The sequence below is a fragment of the Peromyscus californicus genome, unplaced genomic scaffold (genome assembly GCF_007827085.1).
Source record: "Peromyscus californicus insignis strain IS unplaced genomic scaffold, ASM782708v3 Scaffold_6__1_contigs__length_162567912, whole genome shotgun sequence".
NCBI classification, from domain to species: Eukaryota; Metazoa; Chordata; class Mammalia; order Rodentia; family Cricetidae; genus Peromyscus; species Peromyscus californicus.
The window spans coordinates 2195190-2216509 of NW_026294584.1; the positions used below are offsets into that span (position 1 = coordinate 2195190).

Below are 21320 nucleotides of genomic sequence, written 5' to 3' on the forward strand. Positions count from 1 at the left end.
GATGGATGTGGTTCACAGCTTACATATGGAGGTCAGAGGACAACTTAATGGAGTTGATTTTCTTTTTTCGCCATGTGTATTTTGGTGATCAAACTCAATTTTCAGGATTGGCAGCATCACCTTTACCCCCGAGTGGACTTCACAGCCCTGAAATACTTTTATGAAAGATTCCATATGGATTTTGAATGTATTGGGTTGCTCTGTTGTGGCAGAAATGCCTTCCTTGTCATGTCTGCTCAGATTAAGATAAACATGTGCTCAATTTTCTGAGCTCTGATGGGTAGTAGAAGAGATATTATTAGTGACTGAAGGAAACTAAGATTTTATGTTTAACATAAATAACCTAAGTTTAATTTTGGTATAGTTAATGAAAAAATTACTGTATCTGAAAATATTTCTTCTAAGGGCTTCTTATGAAAAGTGAAAGTTCCTACCCAAAATATTCAGTAGCAATCTGCCTTTTAATGAAATGGGAGCACTTTTCTTCTCTATTCCATTCTTTTTAAAATTTTATAAATATGTGCATGTATATATACACATGTGTGTGAATCAATAAGCAACATGTATACATTTCCAAAGAAAATACTCTAGAGAAAGAAAGTGCTGTGGGATGGTCTGTATGTCAAATGTGTTGCTGATTGGCCAGGCAGGAAAACTTAAGCAACAAGAAAGAATCTGCCTTCTCAATGAGACCCTGGTTTATCTCTGATCTGCTGCAGAGTTTGCTGACATCTGATAGCCATAGGCAGTATTCTGTAGTCTCCACCATCTGGACTGTCCATCTTTGGAGATCAGCCTCTGGCAGAAGACCCTATTCCTCAGCAGCTCCCATTCCATAGTGCATGGCCATGTTGACAGCCAAGAGCCCACTGTGGTTGACTTTCTAGCATACACATGTTACTCTTCCATTGGCCAGCCTCATTTCAGCTTGTGTAGGTGTGTGAGACTGCCTCATTAGAGTTTGGATTACTTCTCACATTAATAGTATAACCCACAACATTCTACAGACAAATCAAAAGTGCATATTTATTTAAAAAAATGTTAGTGAAGATAAGAAATAGTGAGTTTTTAACTTTGTTTTTTCAATCTGTTAGCATGTCCATCCTAACTTTCATTACCAAGATGAAATATAGTTCTTTTTATGGTTGTAGTTTGACAATAACAAATTTTAAAACTATAGCCTGGCAGGTATCTTCGTGGATCTTAACTAAAATTAATGTGTTCTATTTATTAAACTATTGAAAAGTCAAAATAAAAAGAAATTACAGTTTCTGGTTTATCTGTATTGGGGGTATATTAGTCAGGGTTCTGTAGAGTCACAGAACTTATAGAATGAGTGTATACACACACACACACACACACACACACACACACACACACTCACACTTATACATACATATGGGGAATTTATTGGAATGACTCACAGGCTATAGTCCTGCTAATCCAACAATGGCTAGCTGTGAATGGAAAGTTTAAGAATCCAGAATTTGCTCAGTCCCAACAGGCTAGGTGTCTCAGCTGGTCTTCTGTATATGCTGAAATCCCAAAGAAGTAGGCTCTAATGCCAGTGAAGGAATGGATGTGCTACCAAGGTGAGGACAAGCAGGCAAAAAAAGAGCCCTTCCTTCTTCCATTGTCTTTATATAGGCGTCTAGCAGAAGGTGTGGTCCACATTAAGGGTGTGCCTTTCACCTCAAGATCTGAATCAAAGGAATGTGTCTTTCAGCCTTAAGGCCCAGATCTTTTCATCTCAAAGGTACTGACTAGAGGTGAATTCACTTCAAACCACGCAGAACATCTCTCACAGGTATACCCTACCAGGTAGTTCATTCCAGATATAGTCAAGTTGACACCCAAGAATAGCCATCATTTGAACATTAATTTCAAATATTATATTCAGGCAATGAAGGACCACAAAGGAATCCATAATTCCACTAGATTTCTCATTTTAATCAAGGGAGAAGAGATCTAGTATCAGTTAAATTATTCTTTATTGTAGGAAGGAAAAAAGTCTACTTCTATGAATAACAGATATGACATCGATTCTCTATTTCCTTCACTTTTCAGTCATACCAACAGCTTTGCAGTATCAGTCTAATAGAACTGATGAAAAGGACCAAGCAGGGAGAGTTAGGGAGTTGGCTAGAGTGCAAGGTTTAGTCCATGACGTTCAGAACACAGAATAACTCCAGGCCAAGGTCTTTGGGTTAGACATAGCATCTGACTTAGCCCAGACTGATTTTCCTACAAGTTCACCAAGTAGCTTGTATAATTTAGAGCAAAGATTTGAATCCTGGCTCCAATATTAAATGATGCAAAGAGTAACAGAACTGAAGAGAAATGGGTCTGCGAAAAAGAAAGAGAGAGATTCAAGTTTATAACCTACAAAGTTTATTTTTAAAATCTTTCTGGGTGAAGGTTTTAAAATAAAAAATGAAATGGTAATATAGCATTTGAAATGAAACAATATATTTAGTTAGAGAAATTTTAACTTATTGCTTAGAAACTTCATTGGGAAATTTATTTACTACATTTTGAGGCTAGAAGTTTTTCAGGTGTAAAGAAGGGTTAAAACAATGTAATAACAAACCATTGCCTACATTGTGTATGATGTTGTATGGTAAATATAAACATTATAGTTGGAATGATTTACAGAAATGGCTTTATGTATCTCATGACCATTCATTTATATGGATGTTTATGAGGTAGAAGGCAGTGGCACCATTCTGTTGACAAGGATGTATGAGAGCTACATCTAAGCATGATCATAAATTCTAAGTGTGTCATAAATGTGTGGATTCATTTCTAACTTTACAAGCCCATAGTAATGAAATATCAAACTAGCAACTGAAGTTTAATAACTATTTCATTATACCTACCTCCAAGGTTATGCAGAATCAGTTGTGCATTGTGAATCCAGCATTTGCATTTCTTTATATATCTTGGTATTCTCCAAATCCATACTATTAATGTACCTATAGTCAGTTTCAGTGCCACTACATCAGAAGTCACATAGCATATTCAGTGTTTATTGTATAGAACCATTCAGATTATATATAGGTAATTTATAAAGAATTTCATTATTATTTATGAGCTCAATGATATTCATAATTAGCAGTATTTTCATATTGTCCTTGTAAACATTTCCAGTTATGTTACAAATATAATCCAAAGGAATCCCAAGTGCCTTGGAGACCTGTATACAGAAATTGCTTACATTACTAAGGAGTGTCTTAAAGTTCCTTCAAATATGTGTAATGTGGATAAATATTACATGCATACTTAAAATGGTATATTTATATTATTCATGTATCTTCATGCATATAAATAAATATATGCACATAAATAAATAGATATGCAAACACTCTTAAATAGAATATTTTGATCATTAAGAGCATTCTGAAAGCCAGTTTTGCAAGCTAAAATTTCTTACATTATCAGTAGCTAAGCCATTTTAAAAAGTGTCCTGAAATACTCTAAGAACTTTTCATTTTTCCATCCCAGTGAAAGATCTTGTTTCCATTTCTGTGCTGAGGCATCGATTTGCTGCAGTCCTCACTTGATTCATTAGATTCCACTTGTGGAATTTATGGTTATCGCCTTAGGGGCATTTACCCATTTCCCTTAGATTTCCTCTGGGATGGGAAGAGAAATTTGAGCTGATGCCCTTGCGAACCATTATCGTACAGATTTCTCCAAACTGTGTTCCCAGACAGAATTCTGCTTCCAAGGAAAATGCTGATGGTTCTTTGTATCTGTCGTTCATTTAACAGCGTTTTACTGAATATTTGCTCCTTGTTGTCTTGAGCTAACTTTAGTTATAGTAAAAGAAAAAGTGAGAAGACAGTATTTTTACAGGAGTCAGCTATGTAGTGGGAGGCACTTGATTTGCAACAAGAACTCTCCAAGGCCAGATTGTTACAGTAGTGGGTGACAGTTTCAGGCTGTTACAGTAGTAAGTGTGTACAGATTCAGGAGCCAGGGCACAGTCAGTTCTGATGGTGGTATAATTCAAAGGCAGAGGTTGTGGGGAGCTTTCTAACTAGAAAAATCCTGAGAGCCAACAACCAGAGTCCCCTACCAGGTCAGAAGAAGGCACAATAGGCGATGAGTTGAACACAGGCAAGGAGAGAAACAAGAGTGCCCTCCTGAAGCAGGACTGACCTGGGCAGAGTGAGCAAAGTCAGGTAAATTTGGGTATAACCAAAGAGCTAGTTCATCTAGGCTGCAGATTTTAATGTTTATTAGAGGGCTACCTGAGAATTTTTAGTCAGTTAATTGAATTTATTTAAAATGACATAATTCCAGCACTCGGGAGGCTAAGGCATGAGGATTGAGAGTTCAGAGCAGGCTGGCACATGGAGCAAATTCAAGGCCAGCCTGTGCTACATAGTCAGATCCTGTCTCAAGAAAAACCATGAATTTTTTTAATGGCATAGTTTTAACAGAGGTCTACAAAAGGGCCTCTTAAACAATAAAATATAATTATCCTGGTTATCTTCAACTGTCAACTTGACACAGCCCCAATTATCTGAGGGAGTCTCAGTTTAGGGATTGCCCCAATAAGATTTGTCTATGACATGTGTGTGGGTCATTTTCTTGATCGCTGGTTCATATAGGAAAGCTTACAGTAGTGTGGACAGTACCATCCCTTGATGGGTGGACCTAGGCTGCATAAGAAAGCTAGCTGAGGTCCCGGAGAGCTAGTGAGTCAGTGAGCAGAGCAGCTTCTCCATGGCTTCTGCTTCATTTCCTGCCTGACTTCCTCAAGGATGGATTGTGACCCGGAAGGGGAAGCCAAGTGAAGCCCTTTCCTCCCCACATTACTTCTGTCCATTGTATTTATCACACCAGAACTCAAACTGGGAGTTCTTTAAGAAATTTGTTTTTATAGTTGTGTTAAGACTGAACTCATCATTTGCTTGATAGAAACTTGCATTGAGCCACTCTATGAATATACTTATTCACTTCTACCCAGTTCTTTCTTTAGATGAATAGGAATCATTTGCCAAATAAGGATTAAGGTAAATAGACACCATAAAGAGCAACTAGTGTAGGATGGGGAGGTAGTTGGCTCAGTGGATAAAGCACTTGCCATCTAAGTGTAAGGACCAGACATGTATCTAAAAAGCTGAACAGGTATGCAGCCACTCGTAATCCCAGAAGGCAGAGGTAGGGGATCCCCGTGGTTAGCTGGTTACTTAGACTAGCAGGAATCGGCACATTCTGATGTGGAATGCACTGGTAAGTGAACATGGAAGACTCTTGGCATCAACTTCAAGCTTCACCTACATATATGTGAACACACACACATACACTCACATGTATACACACCCACCCAAAAAACAAAAACAAACAAACAAAACTGATGGTGGGACTTGGGCAAATCTGTCTTAGCATTATGAAATTCTTAGATCCAGAGCTGGGACTCGCAAATAGAAATTTACTACCAGAGTGACAAGTAATCATTCCAGTGATATCAAGGTGAGTGCTAAATCGGTATGATGCAGGCTTTCATGACAAAAGTGGTTTCAGAGAAATGATCTGAGGATGTCAATCAATGGAGATGATCCTGAAGAAAACTAAGAATCACCAATAAATTTTGCTTCTACTGACAGAAATAGGCAGAAATATATACTCATGTACTCTGCAGAATGGAGTTATTAAGCAATTTTAGAATATCTAATTTGTTGATAATTCATAAAATTGATTACCTTTTAAATTTGGCTTTATTTATAGATGTCTGGGCTTTTGTTTTTGTTTTTTGTTTCTATTGGATGGTTGTATATCTGTTGGTTATTGTGATTTTATTTTGAGGAGTTGTGTATATGTGTGTTTATATTGGGAGAAAGAGAGCATGTGTGTGTGTGTGTGTGTGTGTGTGTGTGTGTGTGTGTGTGTGTGTGTATGTGTGTGTTATATTATGGTGTTATTTGTATGTTTGTATTTTTTATTGGAGGGATGTGAGTCTCTGTCTGTTTGTATTCCTTTTTTGTTTGCTTTAATAATCACAAAGCATCCATTTGCCTGCAAACCTCATGATGTCATTGTTTTTTCTCTGCTGAGTAGTATTCCATTGTGTATATATACCATATTTTGTTTATCCATTCTTCAGTTGAAGGGCATCTAGGTTGTTTCCAGGTTCTAGCTATTACAAACATATGGTATGAACATAGCTGAACAAGTGCTCTTGTGGTATGATTGAGCATTCCTTGGGTATATGCCCAAGAGTGGTATAGCTGGATCTTGGGGGAGATTGATTCCCAATTTTCTAAGAAAGCGCCATATTGATTTCCAAAGTGGTTGTACAAGCTTGCATTCCCACCAGCAGTGGAGGACAGTTCCCCTAGCTCCACATCCTCTCCAGCATAAGGTGTCTTCAGTATTTTTGATCTTAAACATTCTGAAAATCATCCTGAGTGAGGTAACCCAGACTCAGAAAGACAAATATGGTATGTACTCACTCATAGGAGGATACTAGATATGGAACAAGGATGACTGGACTGCTACTCACATCACCAGGGAGGCTACCTGGAAAACAGGACCCCAAGAAAGACACGGGGATCACCCAATGACAGAGAAATGGAAGAGATCTACATGAACAGCCTGGACATGAGTGGGGGTAATGAAGGGCGAGGGGCGAGGGAAAGAGAGCTTGGGGGAGCGGGAGATCCCAGCTGGATCAAGAACAGAGAGGGAGAACAAGGAATAGGAGACCATGGTAAATGAAGACCACATGAGAATAGGAAGAAGCAAAGTGCTAGAGAGGCCCACAGAAATCCACAAAGATACCCCCACAATAGACTGCTGGCAATGGTCAAGAGACAGCCCGAACTGACCTACTCTGGTGATGGAATGGCCAAACACCCTAATTGTTGTGCTAGAAACCCCATCCAACGACTGAGGGATCTGGATGCAGAGATTCATGGCTAGGCCCTGGGTGGATATCTGGGAGTCCAATTAGCGAGAAAGAGGAGGGTTTATATGAGCAAGAATTGTTGAAACCAAGGTTGGATAAAGCACAGGGACAAATAGCCAAACGAATGGAAACACATGAACTATGAACCTATGGCTGAGGGGCCCCCAACTGGATCAGGCTCTCTGAATGGGTGAGACAGTTGATTGGCTTGATCTGTTTGGGAGGCACCCAGGCAGTGGGACCGGGTCCTGTGCTCATTGCATGAGTTGGCTGTTTGAAACCTGGGGCCTATGCAGGGTCGCTTGGCTCGGCCTGGGAGGAGGGCACTGGACCTGCCTGGACTGAGTCTACCAGGTTGATCTCAGTCCTCGGGGGAGGCCTTGCCCTGGAGGAGGTGGGGTTAGGGGGTGGGCTGGGGGAAAGGTGAGGGGGGCGGGAGGGGGGAGAACAAGGGAATCCGTGGCTGATATATAGAACTGAACTGTATTGCAAAATAAATAAATAAATAAAAAAAAAAATCACAAAGCAGTGAAAGATCATTAGATCAATATAAGCTTTATGTTTATATATGAAGATATGAAAGAATGCTTGAGCCTGAATTTCTTTCTGTACTACACATGCCAAAGGATCTTTGAGATAAACAAGAGCTGCCTGCTTTGTATGAACATGCTTTGAAAACTAAACACAGGAATAATCCCAGGTTTGAGGTGCTCTTAGCTGAATTGGAAATTTATGAAAAAGAAATGTGGCTTCGTTTTTTTATTAAATAAAGAAATAAAATGCCACTTGTGTGAGAGATTATAGTTCGTGTGGCATAGAGAAGCTGCTCATCTTTCCCTTGAGCCCAATTCATAAATATCTTAATTACTCAGAACTTGATTCAGTAGATAAATTTTCTCAGTTCTTTTAGAGCAGGTAATTCAGAGGGAGGAGAAACTGAGCCCTCCATACCTCTGTGTGAATTACTGCTCATTTCCTCCATGAACCTACTGAAATTATATACTATATTTCATATTAGAGGCTTGTGCATTGCAATGCAAGATTTGCTCTCCTTGCTAAGTAAGACCTTCAAGAATTCTGACTGAATAGTGAAACCTCATCTGAGACAGGAAATCTGAGTCGTACCAATGACATCTCTGGTGACCTGAGCTCAAAACAAATATCAATAAGATGTGGAATATTAGAAAATTTTAATGGTAAAATTAATTTAATGCCATACTTTATGAAATTCAATACATGTTTTGTTTGATTATAAAATTTTTGGGTATAAACTATATTAAAATTACATTTAAAACTTTATTTTCATGTCTCTAAGGATCTATATCCACACACAAAACCTAAATATGTGTATATAAAACTTCTGAATAGAATAAATCTATCTATAGAATAAATATATATGTAGAATAAATTTGTATAAATCTATTTATAGAATAAATAGTATGAATAGACTACTTCTGGATTGAATCGATAACTGTGTGAAGCTGATTTTGTCCCAGGATATCCTGTCTTTTATCGCAAGAGTGGCCTGCGCCTCTGTAGGGCTTCTATGTCTTAAAAGACGAGTTTAAGTTAAAAACATACATGGTTCATTTTGAAATATACTTATATATTTTAAATTCTTTTCACACCAAAGAATTAAATGTTATTTTTTTTTTTTTTTGGTTTTTCGAGACAGGGTTTCTCTGTGTAGCTTTGAGCCTTTCCTGGAACTCACTTGGTAGTCCAGGCTGGCCTCGAACTCACAGAGATCCGCCTGGCTCTGCCTCCCAAGTGCTGGGATTAAAGGCGTGCGCCACCACCGCCCGGCTTAAATGTTATTTTTAAAAGAGACAATTTTATCAGTTTAAATACTGCAGTAAAATTACACTAAGTATACATTTCTGGGAAATTTTTAGATTAATTTTTAATTACTAAAACCAGTAACTAAATAAAAAATAAACCTCATATAAATTAAAGTACTCTATTGGAAAGTAAAGATATGTCCTTTCTCTTGAAATATTCACTGTGTCACTCATCCAGTGATCCTCTAATACCAGCAATTCATTCATAACTACATTCTGCTAGTGTTTATCAGGGTTTTTCCTCACAGAAGGAGTACATAAGTAGATGTAGAATGAGACGTTGATCATCAGTATAGACAGTATTCTCTCCAGTACCACTCCTCTGAAAACTCATTCTGCTGCCCCAGCCTCATGGCTCTGGACCTCCAAGTCCTCTGAATTTCTTTTGTGATATCTGCTTCACTCTGCCTTGACTGGCCATTTCTATACATCTTCTTTACCTTCCATTGCTTAGATAATGTGCATCTCTTTGTGGCTTTAGATACATGTGAACTAGATTGTTGATTAATCAAGAGCACTTGATAAAGGACCCTTCTATCACAGAGGGAAGCTCTTCAGGAAGTTTGCTGTATATGATGTACTGCACCTGTAATCACTACGATAACTAAGAACATTATCAAACCAAATATATGCATCAAAAGATCCCATACTACCCCTTAAATACATATAGTTATGACAACAAAAAAATAAAACTTCTTTGAAAGTTGATTACCAAACAGTTTGGGCAAGGAGAGTTTCTTTGTGAAGAGAAAGCAAGTTGGGCAGTACGCAAGGATGATGGCGAAGCGATTCTGGGCAGAAGAAAGCCAAAGAGGCCTGCCTGGCAGGAAGTCTTGGCAAACCGGACACAGTTTGCATTTCCTGTCCAGGAGTTCCCCCAACATTGTCTCTGGCAAAAACTCTCTTATGTGGCATGAAAGGGAACTGGAAAAGGATTGGTACCTGAAGCGATTGAGGGGGGTCACATCATTTGTCACGTACACAAACTGCAAGAGAATCAATGTGTCTTTTCCTGTGATAGGTGTGGGAGTGACGAGGGAGAAAATAGGGATAGAACTGAAAGGGAGGGAGGCACAAGGGGTGACAGCTGTTCATTTTATATCCTGTGGTCACTGTCCATCTGCCGTGAACTGGAAGATGTCCTCTAACGAGGTTCCAGCCTGGAAGATGACTAAGGAACAAGATATGAATAAGTCACACACGGTCACGTTTCTTTGCAAAGTCCACAGATCCTGTTCACTGATAGATTCAACCCCAAGCAGAAATCATTACTCCTTGCTATCCTCATTTAAAAAATAAACAGATAAAACAGAAAATGGAAAACACTTGCTTTGAAAGCATGGTGCTTCTACATTTGGGGGATTTAAAAGAAGCATGTTTTTAATACCTACAAAATATCCTTGAGGTGTCATTAATTTAAATACTTTACTTTTTCTCCTATTCCTTAATATCTATTTGAGTAAATGCTTAAAATGAATCTTCCTGTGTGCAATAATCCTTTCTACATTATCCTGTTTCCTCAATTATAAATATAAATTATAAATATAACTGTACTTATAAATTATAAATATGCCATTTTCTCCAGGGTATTTTTAGTGGGCAAAACGCAATGTGGACATTAAACCCTAGATTTCCATACTTAAATAATTATTAATTGATAACTCAATGCTAACCAAATATTATAGACATTCATTTCTCTAAATTGACAACTTCTATTAATAAAATAATGTTGTATCAAATTTATTAACTTTGGTTGTCCTATTTTACCAAAATTGAATTCATGTGTTCTTGACAGGTCCAAGAGTAGTTCCAAGATTTACCTTTGTATAGAATGGAACTCTTTTTAATTAAAGTGATTATCTGTGGGGTCCTTTCAGCCACAATTCCCATCTATGTCATTTGAACCTAGAAGCCCCAGGACATATCCTGCCTGGACTGCCACAAAAAATTATCTGATAGAGTGAGCATTCTTTCCTACTCAGCTTTTTACCCATGAATCAAAATGCTGCCTCTTTGGCCCCAGCCCCTGAACTTCAGTGAGGCACAAGCTGCCAGCTTTTCATGCAGGCACAGCATGGAAAGATCAAACCTGCCCTTCATGAAATCCAGGAGCAGCCCTGCATTGGAGGATGTGTAACACCATCAGACATGCGATCTGCAGCTAAGAGCATGCCTACTGGAAACCGGGTAGACTGCTGCCTCAGCCAAGGACCATCTTCTTTCTGAAGCCATTCCTTTGCACATATTTTAACTCATGATCTAAGAATTTGGTAAAATGACATACTTAAGACAAAACTCTCGTCTTTCCTGGTAGATTTTTCCACTTGCCTGAAATACTACATTCACCCCATGGTATTCTGTGGTAGCTGATATGCAGTAAAATAGTAAGAATAATAAAAACAATTTACTTTGAGTGGTATTAGACAAGAAGCTAGATTGCTACTAGAGAAAAGCTAATTATATTTTTATATAATTTATAAGTTCTATAAATTATATCAATATGTAACATTATAATAGTGTAGGTTTTGTAGTAGGAAAGGAACAAAACAACATGAAAACTAAGAAATACTAAACTGACCTGAAAATGACAATACTTTATGTTTAAAACTGGGGGTCATAGTATAGTTACAGATTGTAGATTAGTACTTTTAGTACTTTTTAGACTTGACCTATTAAGATATTGCTCCTGTAGTAACAGTAGGGTAGTTTGGTATAATAATAAATGAACCAGTGCTTCTAGAATGCTTATTGCAGGCTCTGTAAAGATGGAAATAAAACTTTAAGTGTAAGAGCCATTTTCTACACTATTATTGTTAAAGGAAGAATAAACCTGAACAGCTGCCTCCAGTGAGGCACTATTCATGGCACTATCAAACAATGGATCGTGTACCTAATGGTAGTCTTGACTGGGCAGAATTATTTTAAAGAAAAATCACGAAGTAGCAAATAAGCAAACTATTTTCTTTGATGCTTTGGGGATACTGTGATGGTACCCCTACCCCCACCCACACAGTATGTCATTAAAAAAGCACTCATAGCTTTAAAAAAAGCATAAAATATAATTAACAATTATTTTACCAATGGGTTCATGCTGCCCATCATATTTTCTAATTTCAGTTTAGAGTGAGGCAAGTCTCTTCATTGATCACTGCAGCTGAGTGTAGTAGGTAACTCCTGGGAGTGACACTGTCTAGCCTTTTAAAAGGTTTCCTCAAAGTTGCTCATTCATCTCTTTCTCTCCAATCTCAAGCTAATGGCCCTGCCCTCTATTTACCCATCTTGAAAGATAAAGGGGCATGTTGATCCTGCGAAGATTTGCTCCAATCATAGCAAGGAGCCCTAAGCAGCCAGACTGCATGCATGCCATAACTTTATGATGTTTTTATACCTAATGCTGTTATTTACATGCAGCGCCTAGAGCCTGCTCATTTCATGGGGTGAATGAGTGATGGCAGCAGGAGCAATTGTACCACAAGAGTCCTCCACAGGGCCCTGTTCAGACACTCCTCGAACCTGCAGTATTTATGGCCCCACTCTGTTATCCAGAGGCATGATTTCGCCAGTGTTCTTCTCCATCTATCAATTCTGTGAGATGGGTCCTCTCCTCCTTCTGAGGCTCTGGGCTGCATTTTAAAAGGCAGATTGTTTTTAAAGCAGAGCTTTGCTGGGGAGGAGGCTACTCTCTGCAACCACTGCAGTCCCCAAGAGGACAATAACTCCCTCTATTGTGTTCTGCTCTGATCTGATTTTCTTTGGAAAGTTCTGGGATTAGTGGGAAAGGACATAACCATGTAAAAAACTACCCAGGCCTTGAGAGATGAAATGCCAATTGATTTATCCTGTTACTATAAAAGGGGGAAGAAATAGAGGGAGCTGCCAGAGATAGAAGCTCACAATCCCAAATCTACAATTTCATATTATGAAAAAAAGAAAACTACAGGAAAATCACAAGCCAGGTTTGTTTTTTAATATATGTGGTGGCAAACCTGGCATGACTTAAATTCATTTGCCAGCAAGACCTGACTTGAGTGATTTAAAGCTATTTATAGCCTTTATTTCTATGACAAGTGAATATGCACACATTTCACTGCAGAAATATCAATGTACTTTATTAGACAGTATTACCCCAGCTTTGCTTGGGGTGTGCCATAGTATATGGTATATGCACCATGTTTCCTTTCTGAAATATGTAAATTTAATAAATAAACTATTTGAAATCTATTATCCACTAAACCTCATGGGATTAAGAATCTATATAGTTCTCTTTCCAAGGAAGGAGTAATTCATCAATGTTCATTAGAGGTTACTGATAATTTCTGACTTTAGATGGCCTTGATTTTACACCAAAAGCTTGTACAAGTTGTTTATTTTATGTCAGCTGCCAAGACAGCTAGAAAGAAATGAAAGTTTTTTAAATTAATTTTTAAAAGTTTCTGGCTCCAGGAGATATTTACAGTCTTCTCCATGTGTGTGTGTGTACAGGATAGTGAATGAGCTACTGAACAGTGAGCAATCCTGTATTGTGCTTCAAATGGGCTAGACTTGACTTGCACTTATAATTGCAGTTTGTTCATGTGCTAGTGTATTCTTGAGAATATCAACTCTATAACAGCTCTATGGAGTCCCCAGTGGATCAGATTATCAGAGAAGTACTCCAGTGAGCAAGTCCTGGGAATATCAACTCTACAACAGCTCTGTGGAGTCCCCAGTGGATCAGATTAGCACAGAAGCACTCCAGTGAGCAGGTCCTGGGAATTGCTGGTCCTCTTCAGGTTGTATTGAACTTCTGGGGCTTATGAGACTTTATTCAGGTTCAACTCCAAAACTGAATATTTCTAATGTAAGCAAACAACTGCTTAAATGTAATTTCTTTAATTTCAACTGAATGGTAATGTGATCCATTTCCTTATCAGAATATTTTTTTTCTTATTTTATTTTATTTTACAATACAATTCAGTTCTACATGTCAGCCACGGATTCCCTTGTTCTCCCCCCTCCTGCCCCTCTCCCCTTCCCCCCAGCCCACCCCTCATTCCCACCTCCTCCAGGGCAAAGCCTCCCCCGAGGACTGAGAACAACCTGGTAGACTCAGTCCAGGCAGGTCCAGTGCCCTCCTCCCAGGCCGAGCCAAGTGACCCTGCATAGGCCCCAGGTTTCAAACAGCCAACTCATGCAATGAGCACAGGACCCGGTCCCACTGCCTGGGTGCCTCCCAAACAGATCAAGCCAATCAACTGTCTCACCCATTCAGAGGGCCTGATCCAGTTGGGGGCCCCTCAGCCATAGGTTCATAGTTCATGTGTTTCCATTCGTTTGGCTATTTGTCCCTGTGCTTTATCCAACCTTGGTTTCAACAATTCTTGCTCATATAAACCCTCCTCTTTCTTGCTAATTGGACTCCCAGAGCTCCACCCAGGGCCTAGTCATGAATCTCTGCATCCAGATCCTCAGTCGTTGGATGGGGATTCTAGCACAACAATTAGGGTGTTTGGCCATCCCATCACCAGAGTAGGTCAGTTCGGGCTGTCTCTTGACCATTGCCAACAGTCTATTGTGGGGGTATCTTTGTGGATTTCTGTGGGCCTCTCTAGCACTTTGCTTCTTCCTATTCTCATGTGGTCTTCATTTACCATGGTCTCCTATTCCTTGTTCTCCCTCTCTGTTCTTGATCCAGCTGGGATCTCCCGCTCCCCCAAGCTCTCTTTCCCTCGCCCCTCGCCCTTCATTACCCCCACTCATGTCCAGGCTGTTCATGTAGATCTCTTTCATTTCTCTGTCATTGGGCAATCCCTGTGTCTTTCTTGGGGTCCTGTTTTCCAGGTAGCCTCCCTGGTGATGTGAGTAGCAGTCCAGTCATCCTTGTTCCACATCTAGTATCCTCCTATGAGTGAGTACATACTAAGTTTGTCTTTCTGAGTCTGGGTTACCTCACTCCCTCATCAGAATATTTTAATTCAGTAATAGAAAAAAGAATTTCAGAAATTTTTAAGTTCTTTCTCATATATTTCTGTATACCTATTTATTTTAAATTGGCAAATAGAATTATATTCATTTGCCATGTACAACATGTTGATTTGAAGTATCTACATAACCACACATAGTGGTGCACACTTTTAATCCTAACGCTTGGGAGGCAGAGGCAGGTTGATCTCAGTAATTTCTAGGACAACCAGAGCTACATATTGAGAACCTGTCTCAAAAACAATCAATCAAACAACAACAACAAAAAAAAAAAAAACATATCTACAGTACAGATTCTTCACATTCCAGGATGACTGGATATAGCCACACACATCCCCATTCTCTTTGTATTGTCAAAATACATTTATCACTGGATTGTGCCATGCTCAGAAAAATAGAAGATAAAGTTGGGGTGTGGATTGCTGCCCTCTGATACAAGGGCTCTTAGACATGCATGAAACTCAGGAATAAAGATGCTGTGTTTGTTCTCTGCAGGAGGGGTTCACAGTTTGTACATTTAATTTACAGTTTAGAGGGGCGTGGCAAGGGTTTCTCTAAGGGAAAAATGTAAAACTGTAGAATTAAAATCAGGTACAAGTATGATTATATATTTAGAATGAAAAATTAGAACCAGTTTCAGATTTTTAGAAAGTAGCAGTTCTACAGACATTACAAAATCAAGAAATAAAAACCTCTGTGATAATTTTTTGGTGACCTTATCATGTTGATCCATGTTTGTTGGTTGCATGCTCTAAAAATATTTTATACTTTAACAAGCAACTTTGTAATAGTTTTTATTAAGAGCACAGAGAGGTAATTCTGTCTCTAGTTTTTGATGTTTAATATTTTACCATACCTATTGCTTTTTAATAATGCCATTTAAATTTGGAGGATAATTATTAAACAAGAAAAAGTCTCATTTAGATTTCAGGGTATTTTTAACTTTCTCTGTGCAGTGACTAATCTTAAGCTAATATTTGAATTGACGTCATTCATTAACCAATGTGTCATCATTGTCGTTGAGTCATGGTGCTGTGTGCGTCAGCACAGTGGGCCGTAGGAGTTCCTGATAGCTCTTTTCATACTGGGAATAACTATACTCTAAAATAGATGCAAACTACAGAAGAATGTCAGAGCAACCCACAATAAAGGTATCTTCAAATCAGCTTTTCCTTACAGAAATTCCCAATGCAACCATGCTTGCCATCACCACTGGCTGTCATGAGACATGGCGTGAGGGAGTAGTAATGCAGACAGCAAATATTTTAGAATACTGTTATGCAACACATTGCCAGAGCCCTCAGAAGGGTCTTGGAAGGTGCCAATACATGCAAGTCAGCTTAATGGTAAATGCATTCTGTCCATACTAAACATGCTAGAATTACATGCTGTATTTATATATGTTGCATTAACTCGTGTCTGTATTTACATTCTGATAAATTATTTCATTTCTTTTTATTCTCCTGTTAGTTGCCTCTGTTTTTCCTTTTAAGTTTCCATTGCATCTTTAAGACACTTCTATATCATAGTCATCTACAGGAACCATGAAGATTTCTACAAACTGCTACATTTTGTGATCTGATTCCTAATAAGTGGTACACATTAATGTGGGTTTTGAAGTTAAGGCTCTTCTTTTACATTCAGAATATTCTACAATATGAGACTTTCTAATACATATATAATGACATATATTTTGATGTTGGTATAAAAACATGGGGAGGCGATGTCCATGCCAAATGTACCCTCTACCCACCCTTGAGTAAGTACACCCCTGGCAACACTTTGTAAAACAAAAGTGTTTGTCTCTTTGATTGCTTAAATGTTTTGCCACTGTGTTTTAACATCTTAGAACTGGGATTAAAGAATGAGCCACAAGACACATGAGTTAATGCAACATATATAAACTGGTTGCTGTATTGTTATTTTACCTTTATCTTTTATTTTATTTAGTTGTTGATTTATGTCACCAAAGGACAATGTTAAAACAAGAACAGAGATGCAACATTGGCAATTCATGTGCCATTGTAAACAGATTGTCTTGGTACAGGTTTAATAGACATCAATGTGCTGCCCTGGCACCTTCGAGAGTTTCCATCTCCATTCTGGTAGATGGGGGCCGTACCTCTCAATTCCCTGTCCCGCAGAAAGAGGAGTTCCATTGGAGCCAACGATGATGCAATGCAACAAAGGAATTAAATCCAGGGTCAGTGAGTGATGGGGAGAATCTCACTGAAGGTGGCCAGGCAAAGGTTTCTGAGAGTTCATTCAGCAGAGGCCTGAAGTGTGTGAAGGAGCCCAACAGAAGGTATGGCCGGTGTAGGAGCCATACATACACATCTCTGGCTTCAGTAGAACCTGCATGAATGTGGTCAATAAAGAGTGCTTTACCTCTTAGGAGAGAGAAGCTGGTCTGGGATCTGTTTTTCTTGAATGACAGCTGAAGTCAAGGGAATTAAGACTGGATAAGAGTGAAGAATTCTGAGTCCACACTTAACCCTGACATTAGCGCTACTTTTTAAGTTTGTTGACTCATTAATTAAGTGATTGCTTATCCTGTGGGCTGGCTTCCATTAACAAAGGCAGAAAGGCAGAAAATTCCTTGTCCATTTCTTCTAAATCATAATAGGGACAATACTATTTATATTGGACCATTGTGAGGGCTAAGGGCTCACAATTAATTTTAGTTACAACTTTTAACTGAGTAAAGTGATTCAGACCAAGTTTACTATAAAATATTTTTTAGAGTTACAGTGATATGGAGTTGGGATATAGCTCGGTGGTAGATTTTTCAAGTCACCATTAGAATTCATTCATTAGGCTACAAGTGCAATTAACCTGAAATCTGACATTTAATTTTGATGTCTGTATCATACCAGGTTAACATCTTAAAGTAATTTCTTTCAGTTTTGATAATATAATTATATCATTTCCCCCTTCCGTTTCCTTCCTCCAGACCCTTTCAATACCCCTTCTTGCTCTTTTTCAAATTCATGGCCTGTTTTTCTATCAGTTGTTGTTACATGGGAAGGGGCAGTATTCCTAAATAAAGACAACCTGCTCATTCTGTATAATGATATCTGTATGTCTGTTTTGAGGGCTGACCATTTGGTATTAGATAAATAATTGGTGTGCTCTTCCTGAGGAAGACTCTTTCTCCTGCTCTCTGCATTCATTAGTTGCCTATAGTTTCTTGTGTAGAGTGAAGCATCATGGGCTTTTCCCATCCACATTAGCATGTCTATTGCTGTTGTCTTTGTTGGCTCAGTTTTCACATCATTAAAATGATCTAAGTTGGAAGCTGGGGAGATGGATCCGTTGATGAAGTGCTTGCCTTCTAAGCACTGAGGACATGAGTTTGATTCTTCAGAACATGTTAACAACAAAACAAAAGGCAGACATGGTGGTGCACATTTGCTTGTAATCCTAACATTGGAGAGGTGGAAGCAGACAGATACCTGGGACTCAGTGGCTAGCCAGCGAGCTGCAGGTCAGCAAGAGACCTTGTCTGAATAACCAGGTGGACAGTTCCTGAGGCTGACAGCTAAGGTTATCCTCTGGGCCTCCACACACAAAAATTATCTGAGCTGGAAATTTTTTGTATGTTGCTTCCTTTTTATGGAACGTAGCAATTTATAAAGTCTTTTTGAAATAGCTTCTCGTGGGTTTTTAAAACAAATGACTAATCAAGAAAATTAACCTTTTGTGTTTGTTCTGAGAGCCCAGTTAGGAGACCATCACAGGAATCTGGGTGAAAGATCCTGTCCTCTAAGGAGGTGACGGTGGAGTAAACACAATGGCATAGAAAGAGTCCCCAGAATTGGTGGCGACGAGAAGAGAAGAGAGATGCACAGGGAATATGAGGCAGTGTCCACCCAACAGTGTCGTCTGTCTTCTCAAAACAGGCCGCCATGCACTTGGTCTAGGTGCTACCCAAAGAGAAATGAGATTATGACCATGAGGGTGTGTAAGGTGCTTGAGTATTTGTATTTTTCTCTCTTTATCAGTAGCAAAGCAATAACAGTCTTAAGTCATGATCCTAAGTAGAAATAAAGGCACAGAAACCACTCTCCACATGCTCTGATCATGTGAGGCATGTTCAGACATTGGGATATGGTTTAAAAGAAAAGGAAAAGAAACAGCAATGGGTGCTTTGTGTACCAAGAGTATCATGAAGTGAGTTCTGATCTGCCTGGTTCTGATTCCCATGTATTGGCTGTCATGCAACCAAGTTAAGTGGGGGTGCATAGTGTAGTGCCTAGAATGGGGGTGCATAGCATAGTGCCTAGAAGTTCACAGAAGCTCTTTTCCTGGGGTGCAGATTTTTATTTCTTGGTGGGGATTGGGAAAATTTGAATAGAACATATTTTCTGTTAATCTTTGCATCTGAGGACTGTACAGTCCAAATTTTAACTCGGTTCCAGCAGCTGTATAGACTTTATGAATTCTTACCTCTGTGTCCTGATTTTTCCGTCCTAATCTTAGCACACCCCTTTTCCTGTCTTATTTTAAGTGGATTCGAATGCTAGTATATTCACCTGCCTTACTAACAGGAGGCGGGTTACTGTCTTGGAGTCATCTACATTTATTTTGTGTGTGAACTTGAAGCATTTTCACTGTAGAGCAGGGAATAACTCATCAGGCAAGAATTTACAAGTGGTGGATTGCAGAGGCAGATCAAGATTGTGGTTGTGACCCTCCCGTAATTGTTGCCCAACAGATAGCCAAGTTAGATCCATTCATGCACCAAACTGTCTCTACAAAAGCTAAGAAAATATGGTAAGAGACCGTAGTGTCTCCTTTAGTGTGACAAAACAAGTTATTGCAGAAGATAGGAAGAATATGGTTTCTGCAACACCCTCCTCTAAAGTCACAAGCAACCCAGTCTAGAGCGTGATGCACCTCTGCACTGCGGGGGAAGGGGGGTGAAGATGAAGTCCAGGCCTTAGGGTGAGACCTAGTACTAGGTCCACCTTGGTAAAGCCCAATGCTGGGCAGCCTGTGCCAGGTGGCTGGGCTTGGTGGGAAGTTTACAGATAACATGCTAGGTGTCTCTCCTCCCCTCCTCTAATGTCAGGTAGACTCCACCCACTGGTGGGAAGGCCCTGTAAGCTAGCATGGGGTATATTTCCCAGCCCAGTACCAGACCTGAGGTTTCCAGGCTCAGGCAAGAACTCACAGGCAGAGCCTCTAAAAGGCTTGGCACTGGGCAGAGTCCTGGATCTCAGTGGGACAAGCCAATTTCTTAGACCATTTCCAGCCATGGAGTGAGTATACCTGAGGTACATTCATCCTTCCCTGAGATGGTGCAGATCCTTGAACCTTCAAGATGAAAGTGTAGCCCAATTTAGTGTAAGCCAAAGAACTGTTTCCAACATTGGGAAGCAAACTATGACCATGTCAGTCCTCACTGACAGGGATTTAGAACTGTCCCAATGTCAACCTACATGGGACAAACCTTGTGTTTCAGCTTCTATCATCCCCAGCTGTGGTATCAGACTTAGTGCACCCCTGAACAGGTGCAAACCCCTAGTTGTGAGACTCAGGAGTGACTAGCCACTGTCAGGCTTGGTAACCAAGGATCTTTCTTCATCAGCACCACCCCAACATTGGACAGCATGGAATAATTCAGGACTATTCATTGGGGGTAGGACAGGACAGGAAGCAGGAGACCGTGCCCTGGAACACAGTCCTTGGCTGATGAAGTTTAACATTGAGCAGAGCCCAAAAGCCCTAACTCCAAGGTCTGCCTGTGGATGGAGCCTCTGGAACAACTTGAGTCAGAAGACATGTGGCCTCAACCCATGCTACAGCTAGCATTTCCTCTTGTTCCTGTTGTTTGTTGTTTCTGTTCTTTTGTTGTTGTCTCTGTCGGCATTGGAGATTGAACCCAGGGCCTCATGGGTGCCAGGCAAACACTCTCCAAGCCATAGCTCATTTCTACTATCATATTAAATTGCCATCATTTCAAAATAGCTCGTTACAATCAAAATGTGTTCTTTGTAAGCTTCACAGTCATCACAAAGCAGATTCCTATTAGCCTCACAAAATAATAAGCAAGAAACCAAACAAAACACCCTGCAGAGTAATTCAACCAACCACAGGAAATTGTACAAGCCAGAGTCAGAAACTGTAGGGGGAATGTACTGTGATTCTTTGATAAAAGGTAATTAAATTTAATTTTATCTCAGGAACAGATATGATCAAGTATTTCTTCCTTCTTCTAGGATAAATGAATTTTTGAAATGGAGTCTTAAAATGTTGATGAATAGGTTAAGAAGTAGTGTGGACTGAGAACTGCTTTCTGGATGTCCATGAGTTCCCTCCTCAGCCTTCACAGCAGTTCTGTGAAGTAGGCTGCCATTAGTCTTCCCAGTTTTCAATAATGGAAACCAGGGCACAGAAGTAGCAAGTGTCTTTCCTGAGGTCACACAACTGAGAGATGTGAAAGTAAAGATTATAAGCGTGACAACCTGACAGCTACCTGCTCTCCCAACCCCTAACCCTAACCTACACAGAGCAACTTGTAGAAGATTTATCAGAGGCAATTGCACTCTAAGAAGTGGAAAACCAATGCTTCTGATCTTGATTTACTACATATT

General features: G+C 39.5%; 1 protein-coding gene across 5 annotated transcripts in view; it reads left to right on the plus strand.

The window, feature by feature from the left end:
- The window catches only part of Reln (reelin), a 460226-nt gene that overhangs the window by 241877 nt on the left and 197029 nt on the right, over positions 1 to 21320 (plus strand). The window lies entirely within an intron of this gene.